General features: G+C 36.4%; 1 protein-coding gene and 1 pseudogene across 5 annotated transcripts in view; both read left to right on the top strand.

Moving 5' to 3' along the window:
* Positions 1-23,962, top strand: part of MEF2A (myocyte enhancer factor 2A) — a 113,355-nt gene that overhangs the window by 51,687 nt on the left and 37,706 nt on the right. The gene's annotated exons all lie outside the window — the stretch shown is intronic.
* LOC115300881 lies at positions 12,057-13,032 on the top strand (annotated as a pseudogene).

The raw sequence follows: 23,962 nt of genomic DNA, 5'->3' as shown, positions 1-23,962 counted from the left end.
TGTGGGCAACAAGAACAAAGGAGAGGTGTAGCTGTAATTTATATGATGCTTTTACTTCTCACTGCAAACAATTAATTAATTGCTAAAAAGTAACAAAAGTGTTTTTTTTTTAATTATAAGTAGCGGAATTTTTTTTTTTTTTGCAGTAACAAACTAAATCAATTATTGCCCAAAAAGGAATGGCTGCAGTAGAGAAATACGATTTCCTTGAAATGGAGAGTATCCCTGGTGTGTTTGATTTAAAACAACATCTTATTTTAAAAATCTCCATCTTATCAGAAGCTCCACTGCCTAAGTCAAAGGAATAGAGTTGACTTTTATAATGCGAACAGATAGATATGCAGGCTAGTTTCACTGTAGAAGGCAGCCATCCCCCTGACCCTAACTACTCTGCTCTTTCATTGCAGCAGTTGTTGGTCTTGGCCCCTGGAAGTTGAGGGTGCTCCGCACAGCCTAAAGCTTCCTTCCTTAGAGAATATGAAGAATATAGTCTGATTTAATCCTCAGAGAGCTTTCAGACTACCTCAGTCTTCACCTCTGTTGGGGTCAGCAAAGTGTAAGACAGCAAATCCCAAACATTCTTTAGCAGCCTCTATTACAATTTACTTCAGTATGAGGAAAACTTTTTGCAGGTCAATTATCAATTGGGATTTTGATGTTTTCTCTTTAATTGAATTTCTTAGGTATAAGTGAACATGAATATTACCAGTAGTTCTTTATTAAGTTCAGAATTCTATAAACATAATGGTTAGAAGATACATTGGCTTATTATAAAGTATTAATTTGTTGGTAGGATAAATTATAAGGCTTAATTTACCTTGCATGTTAAGTTTACTGAATTAACCATCATTATTAGACAGTGGTGGTTACCCTACATATTCTTACTAGGGTAGTGCAGCTACATCCTAATTAGAAGTATATACATATCTGAGTTCCTTTTTATCAGTGGTCATAATGGCTTACACTAATGCAGCTACAAAGATTGTTGTGAACCAAACTATGTTTACTGGACCAGAGTAATGACAAACACCTAAAGAGTTTCCTATGGATTGGGCACTTAACAAATACCTCATCTAAGGATATTTATAGAATACCATTATAAGTACTTTTTTCCAGATAGTTTCCTTTCAAACAATTGTAATTGGAAACACACTTTATCCATTTGATCATTTAACAAAAATATTTGAGGGGCTCCTGTGTACTATGGATTCTGCAAAGTGATGTTATTTAGATATTTCTAATTCAGGCCCAAGACTATTCTTTCCACACATTGTTTTGTAAGCCACTTAGGCACACTTGTGCCAACTGAAGATTTTATATCTGTAAACTTCGAGCAAGCTGGCGTGATGGTCTGGATGTGTAAAAAAGCTGTCTCCTGTGGCTTCGTCAGCAGTAAATGGAGGCATAAACAGCTGTAAGTGATCCACATTAGTGTTTCCTAATGCACTTGATCCATAGTGAAATTAACTGAAGGCTTTGAGAATAACTTTTATAAGCCCGTTAGCCTGAATTTAGTGTTTCCTGTTGCATATAAGTTAGTCATTATGATCAATAGGATTTTACTTTCCCTCATATTTCTAAAAACCACACCTGCAAGAATGCACATGTATTATGCCTATGGAATTAGATCTAGTATGTTTTCTGGGAGCACAATGGAATAAATATATTAAAAGTAGTTGGTATTTGAATATTGTGATGATAAACATATAAAGGAAGACATGGTGCTCAGATTTATCTACCTTTTGATTTTAACTACAGATACCAGAGCCCCGTCTATAGAATGGTGTTCTGTCTTTGCTGTCCCTTGTTTCATATTATCTATACCTTAAAACTAGTTGGTTTTTTTTACATTTTAATCAATTTTAACAAGTTCAGTTGATAAAAAATAACTTCTGTGTAGCTTTTTAAAAAAATTAACAGCACATTTTAAAAAGCATTTGGGTCTCTTAAAGTCTGCAGTGTCTGGTAGAATGTGATATCTCCTACTTTGAGAAGCTAAATAAATGAAAATAGAAACTTAGACATAGTAAATTAGGAGATTGTCATAAAGAAACTATATGAGACTTTATAACTGCATTTCTTTGAAATAGAGAGTATTGTTGCTGCATTAATGGTGTCTTATTTGAAAATGCTTATTATACGCTGCTTTTTAGGAGTATATTCCTTATAAAAAATGAGTTTCACTACTTTATTTTCTATATTTCAGTAGGAGATATTCTGTACAAATGTCATGAGACATCTTTGTCTCTTTCTGTATTATTAAGCATTGATTCAAAGTGCTTATATGTGGCCCAATTTTGTTTAGGCCTACAAGAAGTAGTAATTTAATTGAAATGTACAGGGACAATGTTATAACCCCCATATTTTCTTTTTAATAAATTAAGATTTAAAAACCTGTCAACTATTATATGCAGTTTTATAAGAAGATTGGATTTACCTTAAGTATTAGAAACTAGTGATGAAAATCATCAGTTAGTTACTATTTCACCCACACACGTGTGTGTGTGTGTGTGTGTGTGTGTGTGTGTGTGTGTACATTGTGTTTATACGAAACAAAAGCCAAGGCCCAATAGAAGGGTTCTGCATCAAAATAAAAATTCTGCCAGAGCTGTGAAGTGGGGATTTTAGCAGTTGCTACACAATAAGTGCTTGAGATTACTTTTGTATTTTTTTTCCCTCACTTTACAAAAAGATTTGAAATCCTAAATATTCTGGCATGTAATATATAAAAATAGTTATGATTTGGTGGTATTGGAAAGTATTCAGTACATAGCTTATCTGATAATTCAGATCATTAAAGGATAATGCTGTCATTTAAGGATGTAAGAGACTGTGGCCTTTTATCTCTCTAGTTATATCTTGTAAACTGTACCCAGATAGAGGTATTTTCCTCACGACAGGAATACCGTGGTACTAAAAAAAAATCCACTTCCACTTGCATTATCTCATTCTTCATATCCAAGGCAAGCTTTTTCAGAAGTGGAAATTGAGACTCCATTAAATGACTTGCCCAGAGTCATGTAGCACTTCAGTGGCAGAACTGGGATTAGAGCCTCAGTTACTGACATTACAACCTCCCTCTCCTCCCCGGTTTACTGAACCCACTGGAGCTCTGCAACATTTCACCGTAAATGGGTAAGATTTTATATATAAGCAATGTTCAGCAGGTAGCAAATGTGAATATGTTTTCCTCAATAATAAACATAAAATTCGTGAGACTAATTGCAGTAAAACTAAGTGGTGCCACTTATCATGTTGCTAATATAACCTGGTACTCTTATTTATTTTATCTGATCGAGGTCTCTTATTGTCCCTGTTTCACAGATGAGGGACTTGAGGCATAGTGATAAATGAAGTAAGATGAAAATAATTTGGATTCTAAAGAATGAGAAAATCTGCTTTTTTCTGGTCTTAATAATCCCTGCCTGCTGTCAGATTACAGAGGAATTTAGAAATCATTAGTATCTTAGAGGAAGATAGAGAGCATACAATGAATCTACCTATTATTAAGTAAAATGAGCTGGTAGTAAAAGTTAAGCCTGGCAGCAATCCATTATTTAGAATCAGTGGCTCTCAGGGTATGGTAGCCTGACCAGCCAACAGCAGCATCACCAGAGCACTTGGAAATCTGAGTTCTTGGGCCCCACTTCACACCTACTGAATCAGAAACTTTGGAGAAGAGGCCTAGGCAGTATTGTATTAATTTGAATTAACTTGTCCTAGCTAAGTGAGACTAAAAGATTCAAGTTAATTTACAGTCTCTTGGCAGTAAAAATTTTTAAGTATTCTTCTTACCAAGAAAACCCTCTGAAATAATTTCACGCAGTGAGCAAGCACAAACTGTAACTTTTAAGACCTTCTAAAAAGCAGTTCAAAATAACATGCCCATTTTGGTGTGAATTGCAAACTAAGGAACTCATTTTTAATGGGAAACCTTTAGGAACACCTTTCAATGGAATTCTACATGGTTATACATATGTACTTCTTCGAAAGTACTTAGGGGGGTGGTGGGGATGTGTGGGCGATGGATTACAGTTCCTCAGTTGAACAAAACCGAAAAATAAGTGACTTTTGTCTCCTGAGATCATCCAGTGCTGACCTTCTAGAACTGGAGGCATGCTTATGCTTAGGGTTTCCGACAGTATTATAATATTCTCATGGAGCCTTTCTGAGCCAATCAGTTTTTTTCTCCCCATGTTACTGATGAGGAATGGAACAGACAGGGAGTGTTTAAGAGGCTTGCCTAATGTCTTACAGGGCTGCAGTGGAGCGGCAGGGAAAGGGAAAAAATAATGAGACATCTGAAGACAAGACAAGGCTTCCCTCCGCCTCCAGCCCCCTGCCCTGCTCTTTTATTCCTAACAGAGCCTGAAGCAGCAGGATGGTGATTCACAGGGTGAGGCACACAATCCTCATGGCCCTCCTCCTCTCCTCACATGTCCTGCGCCATCACCTCACACTGCAGTCACTGTAGCTCTAGCAGTTTTAGTTTTACTATGTTTATTTTTACCGTGTATTTGAATATTATTATTTATCATATAATTATTGGTTTTCATTATGTGCTTTTTAAGGAATTATGCATCTCTGGGTGTGATTTTTATTTTCTTGAGGTCAGATTTTTGTCCATCAGAAACTGAAGTTGTTGATACGTAAACGGGAGTTCATGGGGGAAAGGAGTGATATGTATCACTTTATAATATAGCTCAGGTTTCTGTAATGCATTTCTTGTATTTATTGATGAATACCTGTATATCCTTTTAATGTGTCTTGGTGTCAGGGATTGAGTGTTTTAGTGGTTGCAGTCAGATAAGTTGTTCTTTCTCTTCTGGAAGCTCTTTGCTACATTAGCCATATTTTTGGCCAGTGAGAAAAGCGGGCGGGAGAGTACAGAGAATTGGAGGAGTGGTCAGAGAAAACTTCCCCTAGAGGTGACACCATTGTCTTAGTCCTTTAAAGGACAGCCATGGAGAGAGAAAAGGGTGTTCTGGCTCAGAGGTACAACTTACGTGGAAATCAGGAAATGAAACATAGCACAGTTATTTTACAGACTTAAAATCAATGAAGTGTAGCTGTAGTAGTATATAGGGTGAAGAGTGGAAATAGCTAAGACCTGAGAAGTAAGCCAGAGCCTGAAAGCTTGGATAGCTACTGAAAGCTCTCTAGGTTTTCCTGACGATCTTGTACTCCCCAAGCAATGCATTGTATTCAACTTGCACTGTAATTTTCTTGAAAGGGGTTGAAAGGAGGGAGGAGGTAAAGGGTAAAAATATTGAATATAATACATTATTTTTATACTTTCAATTTCTCATACCATGTACAAGATGTCATGTTAGACATTGGGAACAACTGACCATACTTCTGCCATTTTCCTAAAAAGATGATGTATTGGCTATTTTATCATCTTACTACAGAAGTTCTTTTGTTGGATATATTTCAGTGTAGTTTTGAGACACTTAGAATCCCAAGCTTTTGATGTTTCCCACCACATGGCAATCATTTAGCATATAAATGTTATATTAATTACTATTAAAGCTAGAAGCTTATTTAGTGTAAAATATGCAGGGTACTTACCATGTTTAAGAATGTTCTGTGTGTGCCTTTGTGAAGTGAGATATATATGTAGCATAAGTGATACTTCTCTTAAAAAGACATAGCAAATGCAAGTGTGCAGTGTTTCTAAACTAGGCCATTCAAACATGTAATTCCTTAAAATTGAGACAACTGTATAGTTTTCATTTTTATCTTGAAATTATTTTTGTAGCTCAGTTTTGAGAGAAACTCTAGGGATCTAGAGTCTGAAGAAAGAGGGATTGTCTTAGCACTGATTGGTCATAACCCTACTTTTAAATTTACAGTTACAGTCAGTGCTTGTAAACCATTCCAGATGGTAGTGTGAACCTCTTACATTTGGTAAAAGTAAACATACCATATATGTAGGTGTTATCCTTGTGAAGAATATCATTATATGTGTAGGCACATTGATATGTGATTATATTTCTTCATTCAAAGAATATTTCCTGTAAGCTCTTTAGAGCTTGTGTGGAGGTTCTAGGAGGGGAGTGCAGCCACTCATATACCCTTGACCGAAGAGCGGTCCTCCTCTACCCGGGAAGGTCGTCCTCTTGGACTGAGCGTGCAGCTTCGGGAGGGACGCACCTGGAGCGGTGAGGGAGGAAAGGGGCACCCGCCTAGCCAGCCAGATCAGCCGAATCAACCTGGCGATCAATGGGGTGACATGTCACAGACAGATTGCGCTCACATCCAACTTCTTACTTTAATTAACAGTGAAAGTTCAGAAGATGAACTTTTAAAATTGGTTTTTAAAATTAGGAATTTTTGAAAATTGGTAATAAACAAGCTACAGGTTTGAGACTTAACAGAATAAAGCAAAGCTTGAATTCATATTGGAACTTACATCTTATTTTTTTTTTTATTAAAAAAAAATTTTTTTAATGTTTATTTTTGAGAGGCTGAGACAGAGCGTTAAGCAGGGGAAGGGCAGAGAGAGAGAGGGAAGCACAGAATCCGAAGCAAGCTCCAGGCTCTGAGCTATCAGCACAGAGCCTGGCGGAAGAGATGAACTCACTACCCGTGAGGTCATGACCTGAGCAGAAGTCAGCTGCTTAACCGACTGAGCCATCCACATGCTCCTGAAATACACCTTTTGTAATTCAGTGGAGAATATTATCTGTCATGTTTTGTTTGTATAGAAAATCTCTTATAACTGGTTTGTTTCTTTGTGGTAATTTCCGGGCTCAAGTTGTTATTTCCAAAATCTGTCTTGTATATCTCAGAAATGTTTATGTTCTGCAAAAAACCTTAGAAATAGCAACTAGTATTTGTACAGGATTTCTAAAAACCAGCTTGCTTTTTTATGCTACCAGTATTCATATAGGATTGTTCCATAATATGATATAATTTAAACATTTTGGTGCCATCTTCCATAATTGTATAGTTGCATGAAGTTTTTAAAAATTGTTCTGCACTTTGGGAGTATAAAAAAAATCTATCAGTTATTGTTTTGTAAGACAGTAGAAAATAAGCATTTAGGTGGGGACTTAGGCATTTTGTGAAAGGTATTATAATTCTGAAATTCTGTTGATATTTCACTTACTATAGTTCAAAGTAAATTTCTATATTTAGTATTATAATTAGCATTTCTTGGTTGTACTAATCAGCTATTAACTATTTTATTGAATGTTTATGGTACCTGTTTAATAGAAGAGAGTAGTATTAACGTTCTAAACCTTGTGGAGTTAAAGGATCAATTAAAATAATGTAGGTGGTATCATTTTGCTAACTGTTTTATATTAATTAGGTGGTTTCTGATGGCAAGCAACACAAGACGTGATTGAAACTCCTCTTTAAAATAGGGGTACTTGTTATAGATCACATAACAAAAACGTCCAGCAGTGTGTGGTGGAGATTAGGCCGTGCTCTCTCAAGCCTTCCGCTTTGTCCTGATGCCCACTTGGTCGTGCTGACACGGCAGCTCCTGCCCTTCCACCTGCACGTAGCGTCACCTATGGTAGTGTTTTCCAGTAGAGCTTTTTGGGTGATGGAAATGTTCTGTATTTGTGCTGTACAATACGGTAGCCATTAGTCAGGTGTAGCTGTTGAGCATTTGAAATATAACTGAGGAACTGTATTTTTAAGTAACCACATGTAGCTAGTGGCTACCAGATATAGTGGCACCAACACAAAGCATTTGAGATCAGTTGTATCCTAGAGTTGCCAATAGATGTTCTAAAATGCATTCCGTTACACAGGTGTAGATGACCCGCCTGCCTCCACAGTCCTCACTGAAGTACACCAGTCATGGTGGTGGGGAAGAAATGGAGAGTGCTCACTGGCTTGTTCTAGCCTGATGCTCCACCCCTGAGATGTACTCTAAAGCTGCAATAATCCAGGAAGTTAGGTTTGCATAGGGATAGATGTGTAGCTTGGTGCAACAGATCACAGAGCTCAGAAATAGACCCATACCTTCATGGTTATTTGATGTTTGACAAAAGTTCTCAGGGAAATCAATGTGAAAAGGAAAGTCTTTACAAAAGATGGTGCTGGAAAAACTGAGTATATATACGGAAAATGTAAACCTCAGAGTTTACTATACATTGTACACATTTCTGTAGAATAATTTATATATATGAGCAATGGTCGTGAGGAACAGACAGATTGGGTGTAGTTGATAGAATTCCTTGAATACCAGTCTGTGGCATTTGACATTTGGCTCCTGGGCATTGGGCAGCCCTTGGAGGTGTTCAGAAGTTTGAGTAGTCAGACAGCTGTTACAAGAATACTAATCTGGTAACAGATTTATTAGCATTTTAAAAGACGTTTATAGCTTTTAAAAATAGACTGAGATCCCATCTTTTAATTATGATAGGTCTTTAGTAATGTTGAGATTTTTATGGAGAAGAACGCTATTCCACTTGATTTGAATGGGGAAGGGTGATTAAAGTGGAGGTTTAGGCTCTGTTCTAAAGATGATAATATATTGACATGTCACGCTTTTTCTCAAGTAATCTATAAAAAAATTAAGAGCACATCATATGTAAAGAAGGAAATATTAGAATTTAACCATAATGTGAATGTGCTCAAATACTATTTTATAAATAATCTTTATAATATGATCTCCTTTAATGCAGCAATTTGAAGTATTTTTACTTAAAATCACTTTGTTATTATTATGAAAAAAATGACTAAATGACCAAAATTACCTTAAAAAGGAGTTTATGTGTTATAAGGAGGTTTGGAAACCCTGATGTAGTTCTGTACTTCATTTAAATGATAAGGAAGGAGGAGTCCAATTAAAGCAAAAGGTTTGTCCAAGGTCTTATGAGTATGCAGTGACAAAACTACGACTAAATAATGTCTTCTTGAAGACCCTGGATCTGTCTCTGAGGACTGTGGAACTTCTGAGGCTAAGTCTTTGCGAGAGCATTACTACTACTCCCAGTGGATTTCCAAAGATCCAGCACACAGCTTAATAAGGACCTAGAAAATGAAACTATAAGCAGTGTTGCTTACTTCAGTGGTCACTAATTTGTGATACTCTTACAACATCTTCAGGGATTGTGGGGACAAAAACACAGAATATGTTTAAATGGAAATAAAGTTCAGGAGTGAAGGGGATGTGATTCTCTTTACTTTGGAACACTGGAAATAATGCCTTTATTTCTATGTTGCCCTATCTTCAACATGGGTTCCTAGCATATAGTATTTCCAACCTTTAGAGAAGTAAACAGACTTAAAAAAGTACAGATGCTTCTGCTGTAATGCTGTATGTGTTCCTGAAAAGCCTCACCAAAACCTGTGCAATTTTGTGTTCTAAGCAACACAAACTAAAAAATAACCAGCATTTAAAAAGAGAGCTGGCACTGCTCCGTGACGTAACTTAGCGTATAGTTAGTGGCTACCACAGTGGGTATTATAAATGCACAGAATTAATTACTTGACTAGAAACTCTGACAACACTTTAATTAGGATGGAGATAGTGGGCCTAAGGAAGTGCCGATGGCAGTGTAGACGTGAGCAGTGGAGGGTGAGGGGTTGCTGTTTAAGTGAGCCTGGGAAATACTACCGCCTGCAGCGGGGCTGGGAGTGCGCCTCTGAAGCCCTCCTTTTCAGTTTTCTTATAACACACATCACGCTCCTGCTGTCTGCAGGTCTTTCTCCCTTCCTGCTAAACGTTACACTTCTGTTCCCACTTTTCTGGCTCCCCTTGCCTAGGAAAAATCCCCAGTGCACCAGAGTGACTTCTTTATTATTCTGACACCATTCCCTATTTACCGGTTTCATATCCTCTAATTTATGTTCCCAAACACATTGCAGTAGTGCAGACTGTATTCTTTAATCATAGAAGGGGTTTTTTTTGTTGTTGTTGTTTATTTGTTTCTTTTTTAAAGAGAGCATTCATTAGCTATGTTCATCTGAGTAAGTGGCTGCTCTATATAAAAGAAAATTATTCAGAGAGGGGGAAGTTGTAGTATTTTGCTAGTTTCTTTTAGGGTATAAGAGAATGCTGTTTTCATAGATTCTCTTGGCTTTTATGTCATGTAGTTCTGTTCACTGATTATCTTAATATACCTGTATATAGGTCTCCATACGTATGAATTCCAGTGAAGATTGTTCATAATCATAGTAAGGATTTCCAGCATTTTCTGTAACCTGCATGAAGTGTGTTCAGATTGCCTGGTATCTTTATAAAGCATTACCCTCAAATCTTCACTATCCTGTGAATTGCATGTTCAGTGAGGTAACTTAGTGTAGGTAGTCGGTATTACCACAATGAGTATTGTAGACAAACCTGAGATTAACATTTTTCTGTTCTTTTTGTTGAGATATAATTTATAGACCATAAAATTCTGCATTTAAAATTATACACTAGTGATTTTTAATATATTCATAAGTTTATACAACTATGAACACTAATTCCAGAGCATTTTCATCAACCCAAAAAGAAACTTGGTACCCATTAGCAGTCATTTCCCAGCTCCCTTTTCCTCATCCTGGCAACCAGTAACCTTTTTTCTGTGTCTCTGGATTTGCCTATTCTGGATATTTCATATAAATGGGGTTATATAATATGTTCTCTTTTGCGTCTGGCTTCTTCCATTTAGTATAATGTTTTCAAGGTTTATCCGTTTTGTAGATGTATTAGTACTTCATTCCATGGCTGAATAATATTCCATTGTATGGAAATACCACATTTTGTTTATTTAGTCATCAGTTGATGGACATTGAGTTGTTTCCACTTTCTGATTATTATAAAAGTGCAGCTATGAAATTTTTGTACAAGTTTTCGTATGGGCATGTTCTCATTTCTTTTGGGTGTCTCTGTAGGAGTGGAGTTTGCTAGGCTATATGATAGCTCTGTGTTGAACTCTTTTCCACATTTAACTTAAAAGGCAAAAACATCAAAAAACTTTGTGGATATCATTAGAAAACGTTTGGTTCATTTTTTCCTAAAAATGTTGTTTTCCTTATTTATGTAATGTTGGACCACATTATCTGGACCAACCCTGCAGCTGAAGACAATTAAAAATACTAGGTGAATTATACAAAAACTTCTTTATAGCATCAAAGAGCTGTTAAGGAACCTGCCAGACCATAATCTAAGAAAAGGCAAGAACCTAAAAGGTGAAGATGTATTTAAAGCTCTGGCTACCCTAAGTTGTTTTCCCATCTGGATAAAACCATTGAAAACTAAGCTTCAGGTTTTGGTGGATCCAGAGGCAAAGGGCAAGTCATTAATTCCAGATTTCCAAGTCTAACACATTGTCTCCCGTATCAAACTGGAACCTAAGTAAGAAGGAAATATTCACTGTCTTTTTCCTACTGCAGAAGATTGCAAGGAGAGGTCTGTTGTACTGAACAGATTGGAAAAAGGAGAATAAGAAAAGAAAAAGAACCCGTTTCTCAAAGATTGTAAAACGGGTACTAGCATTGTGTGGAATCACCGGCCAAAGTCACATAATGCCAGAAGTCCAAGAAAATTTTTGCCCCAGGTGCCTGGAAGAAGCAAATTTATATACTTTTTGAAGAAAGGCACCTTAATTCTAAGCATCAAAAATCTCTTTCATATAACTTTTCAAAACTGTTGAGCATCCATCATATAAAGATGACCAATCATAAAAGAAAACAAAGCACCATAAGCAAACTGTAGCAAGATAGAACAGAAACTGGTGCACCTGAGTGGTTCAGTTGGTTAAGTATCCAACTCTTGATTTTGGCTCAGATTTGTGGGTTCAAGCCTTGCATTGGGCTCTGTGCTGACAGCACGGAGCCTGCTTGGGATTCTGTCTCACCCTCTCTCTGCCCTGCTTGCTCTCTATCTGTCTCTCAAAATAAATAATGATAAACTTAAAAAAAAAAAACCACTGACTAAATATTTCAGATACTGCTGTTATTATACATAGATTATAAATAATTTCACTGTTTTAATAAACAAGCTTGCAAATATTTGCCAGAACAGGGAATTATAAAAACAGCGATATAACAAATTTGAGTGAAATAGAGCAATGAAAAAGACCCTCAGTAACCAAAATGAAAAACTTAATAAATATGTTGGAAATGTATTTGACATAGTTGAAGAATATGTGAACTGAAAAATGTTATCTGGAAGCTCAGCACAAAGAGGTGAAAAAGTGGAAAATAGAAGATGTTGCGAGAAAAGGAAGATTGGTTAGAAATGTTAACCTGAATTTTTTTGGGCATTCTGGAAGGAGGGGAAGAGAGGAGAGAATGAATATGAATGAAGCAGATACATATTTGAAGACATAAGGACAATTTTCCAGGATTGATTTAAGTAACTCAACAAGTCCTATACAAAGTAAAAAAAAATAAAAAAAAAAAACAACTAAACATAGATATAATGAAAATGCAGCAAACAAAAGACAAAGAAAAAAATTTTAAATTATCTTCAAAGGAGTACTGACTCTAAGTAGCAGCAAATGAAAATCTGTAGTCAGTGCAATGATTCCATAAATGTGTTGAGAAAGTAGAAGTTGGATTCCAATCTAAAATTCTGTACCCAGGAAAAAAATGTCTTCAAGAAGAAAAGCAGGATGTCTGACTTGTGCTTGGGGAACCCCATTGTTGTTTTTCCCCTGGCTGGCAGCATGGAGGCCTCTCAATGCCTGGAGTTTCTGTAAAAGACGTGAACCAACAGGAGTCTGGAGAGCTGAAAGTCCCTCAGTGGGTGGATATTGTCAAGCTGGCCAAGCATAAAGAGCCTGCTCCCTGCGATGCGAACTGCTTCCTCACACAAGCTGTCTCCACAGCCCGGCACCCGCACCTCCAGGGCAGTGCTGGGGCCAGCTTCGTGGCCAACATCTGTGGGCAACTTTAGAGAAAAGGGTTCATGCCCAGCCACTTCGGCAGAGGTGCCATAAGCATGGCCCACAGGGTCCTCCAAGCCCTAGAGAGGCTAAAAACAGTGGAAAAGGACCGAGGTGGGGGCTGCAAACTGACACCCTAGAGATGAGAGATCTGGACAGAATTGCTAGACAGGTGGCAGCTGCCACCTAGAATCATTAGAACAAATGCTGGGTTAATAAATTGCCTCATTAGTTAAAAAAAAAAAAATGAAAGCAAAACACCTGTGTATCAGTTTTGCAACTAAACCACCTCAGGCATTTGAAAAGAGGGTCCAAACCAAGTCAGACTGCTATGGTAAGAAAGCAGTCTTCATGGGAAGATCAGATGACCTTCACAACATTCATGTGGACAGTGACCAATATCTGTTTTATCAGTGAACCTCAGAACCTAGTAGGATGTTCTCAATAAATTTTGTTGGATTAAAGGGGGGGGAAAGGTAAATTAAGTCATTTGTGCAGTTTAAAAAAAACAGAGAGAGGGATGGTGAAAACCAAGAGCCAAGACTTTTAAAGATGTACTTTCCTGACTTCACAGTGCACTGAGAATCAAGTTTTTAAAAATATTTGTTTATGTATGGAGATTGACAACAGAATTACATTATCCCTGTTGATAAGCTGAAGCTATTGGACTGTCTGATATTCAGCTTATGGGAGTTAAGTGTCCTAAAATTGTTGGTTTTGCTTGGGGAAGGAAGTATCACTACCGTTTGCTGAGATCTTCACAATCAAACCTACGGGTATCGTAGAACTGGATAAGGCCTTAAAATTCAGAGAAGCCATAGTTTAAACACCATACACTTCTTACTGAGGAAGATATGAATATGATCGTGGAGGAACTGGAGAAGGACCCCAAAGGCCTGCCAGCAACTACCTGCAAAGGAATGTGCTCTCTTCCCAGGGTTGAAGTGGTTTCTGATCACAACCCTCTCTGCATTCTCCCTCTCATTTGTTGACTGATTAACGCAGTCTATTGAACCAGCTGAACTAAAACAGCATAGTGGAAAGAGCATCGGACTGGACATCAGAAGATTTAGATTCTAGTCCCAGTTTTGCTACTTAATAGCCTGGTGATGTGATAGGGTTGAAAGGAGAGTACTTGGTTCTCTCATAAGCTTCCTCTTACTCTCTGTAAAGGTAAGAGGTGAACTAGATTACAAAGATATCATTTAATTTTTTTTCAGCTATTTTAATACCTCTTTTCGTGCACATAAAATCTCAGGATCCTATTGTGCCTCAGAAATTTTGACCCAGAGACAAATTTCCAGAAAAGCATAACCTAACAAAATGGAATAATAAAGCTATAGACAACCTGAACAGTGTTACTGTCGAGTTTCCACAGAAGAGCTTCAAATCCAGATGGCTTCATAAGCAAGTACTAACAGAGTTTTAGAGAAGAAATAATGGCAGTATTTTACAAATTCTTCCAGAGAATGGAAAAAGAAGAAACTCTCTTTCCTCCGTTATATGGAACTAGCCTAACCTTGATAGCAAAACCAGCAAGGATAGTTCTAAGAAGAATCAGAAGTCAGCCTCACTGAACATAAATGCAAAATTCCTACACAAAATATTAGTCTGCTTCTTTGAATTCACATCTTTGATTCATTTTCTCTTTTGCTCAGGCATACATATAGACTCTAATAGCCTCCTTTTGTGAGTGGCCTTTTGACTAAGTTGGCCAAAGGAATGTGAGTAGAAGTAATAACATGCTACATCCAGGCCTGATGTACATGAGCTTTATATTCTCTCTTCCCTGTATGCCAGCCAGGTGCAGAGAATCCAGATGGGAACTCTTGAGGTTTTGTTGTGGAACCACAAGATAAATGAGTCTAGGCTTTGAATAACCTCATGCAAGTCTCTCTGAGATGAGAAACATTCTCATTTGTCTTTATATGAATAAGAAACTTCATTGTGTCAGGCCACTGAGATTCTTGTTTATTAAAGCATCTCATATTATGCTAACTAATACAGAAATTAAATCCAGCAATATATAGAAGGGACAGTATACATCATGACTAAGTTGGATTGATCTCAGGAATGCAGGGTTGATTTAATAGAATTATCCCATTATTGTGGACTGGAACTCTCAATATTGTATACATCTGTGCTAAAAAAAAATAATAATAATAATCCTTGTAAGTCAAAATCCCAAGGATTTTTTTTAAAATACAACAACTGATTCTGAAATGTAGGGAAATTCAAGAAGAAAAGAAGACAGCCTGAAGAATAACAAGGTGAAAGGGTTTACTCTATACTATTTGAAACGAACTTTAAAATTATAGTAATGAAGATAAATATGACAATGGCACAAATACCAAATGCCAAACATATCAGTGAAGGGATAGAGAGCTCAGAAACAGAACCATGCACATACATAGCTGTGATCACTAATCTTAGGGGAATGAACACACTCTTAAATTAACAGTGCTGGGACATTTGTGTGTGTGTGTGTGTACATATGTGTATATATGAAATCATGAAGGGAATCAACTATTTTACATAAAATCTGCTTCCAGGAGGATTATGACCTAAATGCAAAAGGCAAAGAGAAAACCTTTTTTGAAAATGATTTTGAGGTTGGGAAGGATTTCTTAGACAAAACATAAAAACTGTAAAGGGAAAAAGGAAAAAAACCCAATAAATTTGATTTTATTAAGGGTCACCTGGGTGGCTCAGTCGGTTAAGTGACCGACTTTGGCTCAGGTCATGATCTTGAGGTTGGTGAGTTCGAGCCCCACTTTGGGCTTTGTGCTGACAACTCAGAGCCTGGAGCCTGTTTTGGATTCTGTCTGTCTGTCTGTCTGTCTGTCTGTCTCTCTCTCTCTCTCTCTCTCTCTCTTCCTGTCTCCTTCCCTGCTTGTACTGTGTCTCTCTGTCTCTCTCAAAAATAAACATTTTTAAAAAATTATAAAATTAAAAAAAATTTTATTAAAATAGACAACCTGTTTTTATTTGAAAGCAGGTGTTAAAAAACCACAGAATGAGAAAAGATTTTTATGGTGCATAAAATTAGCAAAGCTTATGTTGATTTCAAATAAAAGAATGACAATAAAGCAATAATAGAACAGCTCAATAGAAAACTTGGAAAATACTTCAGCAGGCACTTACAAGAAAATTTAAGTGACAAACAGGAGTGTGTTTCATTTCCTTAGTAGTGGTGGATTGCAAATTAAATCCTCATTATGGGTAGAAAGGTACATTATAATCATAGTTGACCCTTGAACAACTCGGCAGTTGGGAAAGCAGCCCCCCTGTGCAGTACAAATCCATCTGTAACTTTTTGACCTTCCCTCAAATTTAACCTCTGACTAGAAGCCTTACCAATAATACAGTCGATTAACACACCTTTTTGTGTATGTATTGTATACATGCTGTATTCTGACAAGTCAGCTGGGGAAGAGAAAAGGTTATTAAAATCATAAGGCAGAAAAATACACTTACAGTATTCTCGATTGATTGAGAAAAAGTAAGTGGGTCAGCCTAGTTCAAACCTATGTTCGAAGGTCAACTGTACTTTAAAAAATGGTTTGGCATTATCAAGCATAAGATAAGAGCCACGTATTTTATGAACTTAACAGTTCCATTCCCAAGAATATACCCTAGAGATGTGTGTGCAGATATGTAGTAGGCTATATCTGCAAAAATGTTCATAACACTATTTTCATTTTTATTTTAATAATGGCCAAAAGATTGAAGCAACTTTAATGTCTACCTGCAGAATGAATAAAGGGTTTTTTGTTTTATTTTTACCTATACAGTGTTCAGGGAAAATGAACAAACTAGAAGTATATGCAACCCTAAGGATGAATCTAATAAACATAATGAATAATAAGAGAAGCAGGACAAAGTAATGCATTGCATATATTCCATTCACATAATATTTAAAAATAAATCTAAATATCTTTAAGGATATGCATATATGTGGTAAACCTATAAAGAAAATCCAGGAAGTTTTGTCATCACAGAGTAAAGAGAATATTCTCTGTAGAGCTCAGAGGAAAGGGTTGTGCAGTTGAGGGCAATGTATAGGTTCAGTTCTAGTCTGGTTTCGATCTGGTTAGAATTACTGGTGTTGACTTTATAATTGTTGAGCTTAATAAATTTTGATGCATTTTGTGACTTCCACAGTTTAAGAAAATTAAATGTTTTTATGCATTTTCAGAGTGCCTAGGAAGATTAAGAAATATCTTTCAAAATTAGAAACAGTTATTTAAAAAATGAGGAAAAGGAGAACTTCCCTCACTTAAAAAAATTCTATTTCATTTAAGTTCCTTGGAACTTGAGACCTATTATTCCTTTATTTTACAAGTAGTTTTATCTTGTGCTAGATCTAATTATCCATTCATCCAGTACTTATGGAGCATTTACTGCTCAGGTGCTTGACAAAAATGAGATTTAAGGTGGGTGGTGATATGGTGGATTGATTAATTAGCTCCTCATGCATTTAAAAACCATGCATATATACCTTTTGAGTACTTTCAGTTCCATAATTTTGCTTCTAAGTACTGTGCTTCTATTAGTTTGGAATGGTATTTGACAATTATAAAATTGAGCATAATATTAAAGCACATTTCAGTTTTTGGTAGGCATTAGTTAACACAGTCTTGTTAGTCATGGCCTCTGGTAAACAGGCAGTATGGACTCTGGAGTCTTAAAATTTAGTAGCATATCTCAAAATACTAGAAAATACTGAGATTTTTATCAGTTCTTATTTCAGACTTCACATAGTTTAAGTATTTCAACTTATTTACAGTAAAAAATATCAATACTAGATTTCCTTGCTCTATTAAAGAATAATAAATTATAGTAATATATGTGTGATTGTGTATATATGTATTTATATATATTTATATATACATGTGTGTATATATCTAATTTCCATGAAGAATAAGTGTGTCTAAAATTTTAATTCCAGTATTTTTTCCTGATGAGAGAATATAAGCTAAAAGAAATCTATTTAAAATTGGCTGCTCTTAATTTATAATCCATTTTGAAATATGTACATTTTTTAAGTTTATTGTATAAAAGAAAACATGTGTATATTTAGGGGAAAAAAGTCGAAATAGCATTGTTTTTGTCTTAGGTTTCTTTTTCCCTATCTCCTTTCTACCATTTCCTTATTCTTTCCATCTCCACTATCACCAACAGACTGAATAACATAGACTAGAAAATGAAAGGCATATGTGCAGGCAGGGCCTGCCGAGCAGTGTTATATACCCAGCAGTCTGTAGATATTTCCTTGAACTTGAAAGATGAGGTTGCTAATGCTTTATAAGTAGAACAATACAGTGCTTGACTTTAAACATCTTTGTTCTTGTATGTACCATTATTTGAGTCAATTATGCTTGGCCAGAAACAGTAAATTAATAATTCTCAGTCATCTGACTTCCAGGTTTGGGACCCTTTCTGAACTCAGAGTTGTGGAAGCACTATCCCGACTTGTTTTGGGAATTATATGACTAAGATAAGGATAAGGAGACTACTAATATGTGATATAAAGGTTTATGATGGTTTTTTCATCAAGGTTCTTTGATTATAAGAACTAGAAATCCATGTAAAGTAGTTCAAGGTAAAGAAAAATTTATTGAGAAAATACAGGCAGGGGCAGCCAAAGCAGGAAGGAATACCTGCCTGGCTTAACACCAGGAACCCCATCTTAGGGTCATTTGCATGGTGTCTTGTCTCTGCCACCAAGGCTGGTTTGCAGGATGACTCTCCTTAAGGCACAATGGATGCTCTTTATGTAAAAATAATTGGGTCCTTATCCAGTTAACCATTTAAAAAATGTTTATTGTATTTATTTTGGGAGAGATAGTGCACATGCAAGCAGGGGAGGGGCAGAGAGAGAGGGAGAGAGTCCTAAGCATGCTCCGTGCTATCAGCACAGACCCCCACACTGAGCTCGATCCTGCCGACCTTGAGATCATGACCTTAGCAGAAATCAAGAATTGGATGCTCAACCAACTGCGCCACCCAGGGACCCCTCCAGTTAACCACTTTTATAAACAGAGCATAATTTCCAAATTAAAAAGTTACTGTACTGTCTTTTGTCTTTGTAGGAGAAAAAGTTTGGTGAGCTGTGGGACCTTTTGTCTCAGTACTGATTTAGAATTTTTTAAAAATCTGGGTTGGTCCTCTATAGATGGTGTGAAACATATGTAGGAAATTAAGAAATTATATATATGAGGGGCACCTGGGTGGCTCAGTTGGTTGTGTTTTTGATTTTTGGCTCCGGTAATGATCTCGCAGTTCGTGAGTTTGAGCCCCAATTTGGGCTCACTGCTGTCAGCACAGAGGCCCCTTCAGATCCTGTGTCCCCCTCTCTCTGCCCCTGCCCTGCTTATGCTCTCACAAAAAATAAATATTTAAAAAAAATTTTACATAGGAAATTCTATTTTTGTGATTCAAAAGCAAATAAGAATTTCTGTGAATCAACCAATCTAGTACAAACTGATGTCTCCAGATTTCCTTATTATTTAAGTGTTTTAATAAATTCATAACTTTGTGTTTTAGAAGACTTCTAACTTGTCATAGCATTCTGATCTCATTCTTCCATATGTTTTTTGTCTTGCAAGTATTAATAAATAATATTTCATGTTTGTATAGCACCTTGTTTGTCTAGACTCTGAAAATGGAAAGCAATTTATTTAGACTTTAGTCTTTGATTTGAAAGTTCATAGATTAGGGTACAGTAGATAGGTAAATACAAGGTAGCATATATTAAATGAATGTTCTATAGCGTAAGCGACATTAAAATTTTAGGATAGGGAAACTGGGGGAAAAGTTTCATGGAAGATGGGGTTAAAACTAGGCCATAGTGAGCTGTACAACAGTCATAGATAAGAAGGCAGGGTTTCAAACAAGTGAGCTGATAAATAGGAGCTAGGCTGTTGGTGACTTGCATTTAGGCTCAGGAATTTTGATTCTGTATTCTATAGCTGTTATTTCAAAAGAAGGTTGTAAGATATACAAACTTTCCCTTGGGGTTCCGGAAGAAAATAATAGAAATTCCGTTTTACCCTAAAATATGCCTACTAATATTTAAAAAGAGTTGATATAATTTACATATGTAAATTGTAAAATATAGGAACTGTAAGTCTTCCAGATTTCAGATTAGATTTGAAAGGAAGCATAATCATTACTCTTACAACTTTAAAATGAATATAGATCAAATGATTTTACTTAATTAATGAGTGAATCAGTAAGATGTCAGAACCAGTTCAAAGACAAACTTAAAATACCACATATTAATAGTGAAGAATGCTGAAATGAAGTTATAAATGCAAGAAAAGTGGTCAGCATCCACAAGGTGATAATGAGTGATACTTCACAGGAAACACTTTCTATGAACAGGAATTACTTGAAGTCACTATTTATTTTCTGCAGGTTACCTAACGTCCATCCCTACAGAGTTGTAAAGTAGATAAAACCTGAATGAAAGTTCCAGCCAGAATATGGTTTTCACTGTTTTTTCTTCAAGTTGATATAAAAATTTTAAATTTCACAGCCTTCCTAATGATGGGGTCTTTAACCAGTAGGCAGAAGGCTGTAAGTTCCTCTTCATTTAGCTAAAACTCATTTAATTAACATCAAAGATGAAAACAAAACCTTCTTTTGAGTTTAATTTGGGCATCTCTAGCTCAGAAACTGTGGATGCAACATAGGGATTCCTTTTCCCTTGGAGAGTCCCACCACCAGCTTGAATTTTACCTTAGAACTCACTTGCTTCAGATGGAGAGGAACCTCACGTCAGGAGATTGTGAGCTTACAGTTTTAGACCATTGTACTCTCAGTGCTATGATATGAATAGCAATTATTTATGAATTGTCAAAAGAATTAAGGATTATTCTCTTTTATTTCTGGAAGAAGAGTACTGACAAATGACAAGCCTTCTCTGATCATATATTCTTAATTTTTGATGTTATAATAAATTCAGATCATTAATCAGTTAACCAAATATTTTCAAAAAATTTAACAACACATTAATTTATTTCTATAGAAGCCTGTACTTCATCTTATACTAAGTCCTAACAAGAGGTATTAGTAAGTTCTTTTCCTCTTGAGTTTACATTTACTATGAATCATAATTCAAGGGTAGTTTTACTGTCATAACTGTTAAACAGTAATCTTCAAAAAAAGGTAAAGTTATGACTCTCAGATATAAAATGAACATGAGTCAAGGATTTTAAACTCATGAATTACTGAGGGAACTGGAAAGAAAAAACATTACAACTGGTTAATAAGTTGTAATCCAGAGATTCCAAAGATTAGATAAATATATAAGCCCGTCTAGAAGGCAAAATAAATTTGCTTCATAGATGCAAAACAAAAAACAAAAAAACTGACCTCTTCCATACTGAGGAAAGAAGTCAACTGAACCTTTATCAGACAATTTATTTGCATGTCTATAAATACTAATTATTTCTATTACTATCAGTTTCAACAAATTCATCTCTACAGAGTTGTAAAACAGCTCAAAGGCACAAAACCCATGGAATCAGATAACCTAGAAGGATGTGCCCTGAACAATATGTAGCTTTCCATTAAAGGCACTTGGCAGTTATTTTTTGATCCATTTAAAAATCTTTTGGGGCACCTGGGTGGCTCAATCAGTTGAGCATCCAGCTTGATTTCAGCTTAGATCTCACAGTTCTGTTCATGAGTTCGAGGCCTACATGGGGCTCTACACTGATAGCATGGAGCCTCCTTAGGATTCTCTGTCTCCCTCTCCCTCTCCCTCTCCTCCTCTCGCCCTCCCCCATAAATCAGTACCTGGGTGTCTTAGTCAGTTAGGTGTCCAGCTTTGGCTCAGGTCATGATCTCGCAGTTCATGAGTTCGAGCCCCGCATCGGGCTCTGTGCTGACAGCTCAGAGCCTGGAGCCTGCTTCGGATTCTGTGTCTCCCTCTCTCTCTGTTCCTCCCCTGCTTCTGTACTGCCTCTCTGTCTCTCTCAAAAATAAATACATATTTTTTAAAAATTTTAAATAAACTTTAAGAAATAAAAAAATAAAAATCTTTCAAAATCTGTGTTTACATAACAAATGTTAAAGGTAAATGTTAGCTAAAGGCATTAATTATTTAAAACCTACATTTTTTACCATAGAGGAAATTATGTAGAAAGAACCTGACTCCATTGGTCCAAAATACAAAAAGAAGAACTATTAAAATCAGGGGCACCTGGGTGGCTCAGTTAAGTATCCGGCTTTGGCTCAGGTCATGATCTCACAGTTCACGGGTTCAAGCCCTGCATCGGGCTCTGTGCTGACCGCTAGCTCAGAGCCTGGATCCTGTTTCAGATTCTGTGTCTTCCTCTCTCTCTGGCCCTCCCCTGCTTGTGTTCTCTCTGTCTCTCAAAAATAAATTTAAAAAAATTTTTTTAAATCATAACACAGTTTAACTTTACTTGACAAGTAGAAATGTGTGTTTTTTAAAGATGCTTATTAGCTGACCCTCCTAAAATGAGGTTTCTGTTTTATAGAAATGCACTAATGAAAATTATAGGTACATTCATTTTAGCATTTTCCTTAAGTGATCTTTGCAGTTAGAAATTTTAAACATGTTTGGAACAGTGATAGAAAAGAACATAGAATAGATACCAGATTAGCTTAAATTGGTTAATAACTTAATTATCTAAGAAAATCAACACAATGATATATGCCTGAAATTTGAAACTCTTTTGGCATAACCGAGTTTTCCCCTTAAGTTTGCTATAGTGTCACTGAAAACTTTGGATTGCATGTGCAAGAGTAAAGAACGTCTGAAGTGCTCTTTACTTCAGAATGGTGTGTTATCATCATCAGTAATAGCTACAGAGCGTGCATGGTGCTGGTGCCCTTAATGAATTTTTTCCGCTTAAAAGCCGATTGATTCCTCAAAACGGTGGCTTTTCGGGCTGTTTTCTTCGTTGAGCAAGTATTTTTCTTGTGGCTAACTTGAAGCATGCAGAACACTGAAGCCAGCCTGGTTCTTACATGCCTCGCCTGGCCTTGTTAATAGTTACAGCATTCCATTTGTTAGTACCTGTGACACAGGAGCAACTTTTACTGTTATGCTGTGTGGGGATGATAAAGAAGACAGAAAAAGTCTTTTTATGGTAGTTGGGTCCTCAAAACAACTCTTCGTGTTCTGGTGATAAGACACGAGTTGGATATCCAGTAGAGGTACATGAGCTTGTTATCTGCAGAGCCGATAGAGCCTCTTTAAATTCCCTCGCAGTGACAGGAACCCCATCTGACGTGAAGGCTTGCAGACCTGGAGATACTAGCGCTCTGTTCTTCCTCATGAGTGTAAGCAGGGTTCACCCTTTGTTGTAGAATAAAAATTTTGTGTGGTTGTTTTAGAAGGCCATATTCTTTTTCTTCAGTAATTTAAAAGGGCTTCAAAGAGGCACGTACTTGTTGGTTCCTGATAGTGGGGAAGAGCAAGACTTTAAGAATTACCTGGCCTTAAGATACATGAATATGATGGGGAAATATCTAGAGATTTCAGGCTAGAGTAAGTCTGCAAAGTTCATGATGAAATCTTTGTGTAGGTACAGATTTGTTTCTAGGGCTGTGAGGGTATAAGAGTTCATTATGGTTCCAACATTCTGAGTGTTAACATCTTCATTGCTGATAGCAGCTTGTAGGGCTGTGGCAAGCAGAACTTGCTACCATGAACAGGGGAGAATACGTCTCCATCTTTTAGTTCTAAACAACAGAACCTTTTATGGCTCAGTACACCTAACAGTTCGTGTGGTTAGTTAGACCCAGAGAATTTAGAGCCATGGCGCCAATGTTGGGGAAATAGGTGTAGTGTTTGCTCTGTGCTCATGGCTAGTGATTATGTTGTGGTGAAGGTCAGACATCGTGTATGGATTCCTGGTGCACGCCAAGTCATTTGAGAAGTGACGTCTCTGCACTCATGATTTCTTAGGATTCTTTAAGCAAAGCAAAGTCACATTGACTAAAGAGATGATAATAATAATAAATGAGGCAAATAATAATTTGACTACAGAGAAACTAAGAAAAAATTCTTGAAGCTTAAACTATTGTATATTCTTTGAAGGAAAAAATTTTATAAAATAAACATAATTATTATAAAT

Source organism: Suricata suricatta, chromosome 9, assembly GCF_006229205.1.
Source record: "Suricata suricatta isolate VVHF042 chromosome 9, meerkat_22Aug2017_6uvM2_HiC, whole genome shotgun sequence".
Lineage (NCBI taxonomy): Eukaryota > Metazoa > Chordata > Mammalia > Carnivora > Herpestidae > Suricata > Suricata suricatta.
The sequence above is the reverse complement of the archived record's forward strand: the minus strand, read 5'-3'. Positions and strand labels throughout refer to the sequence as shown.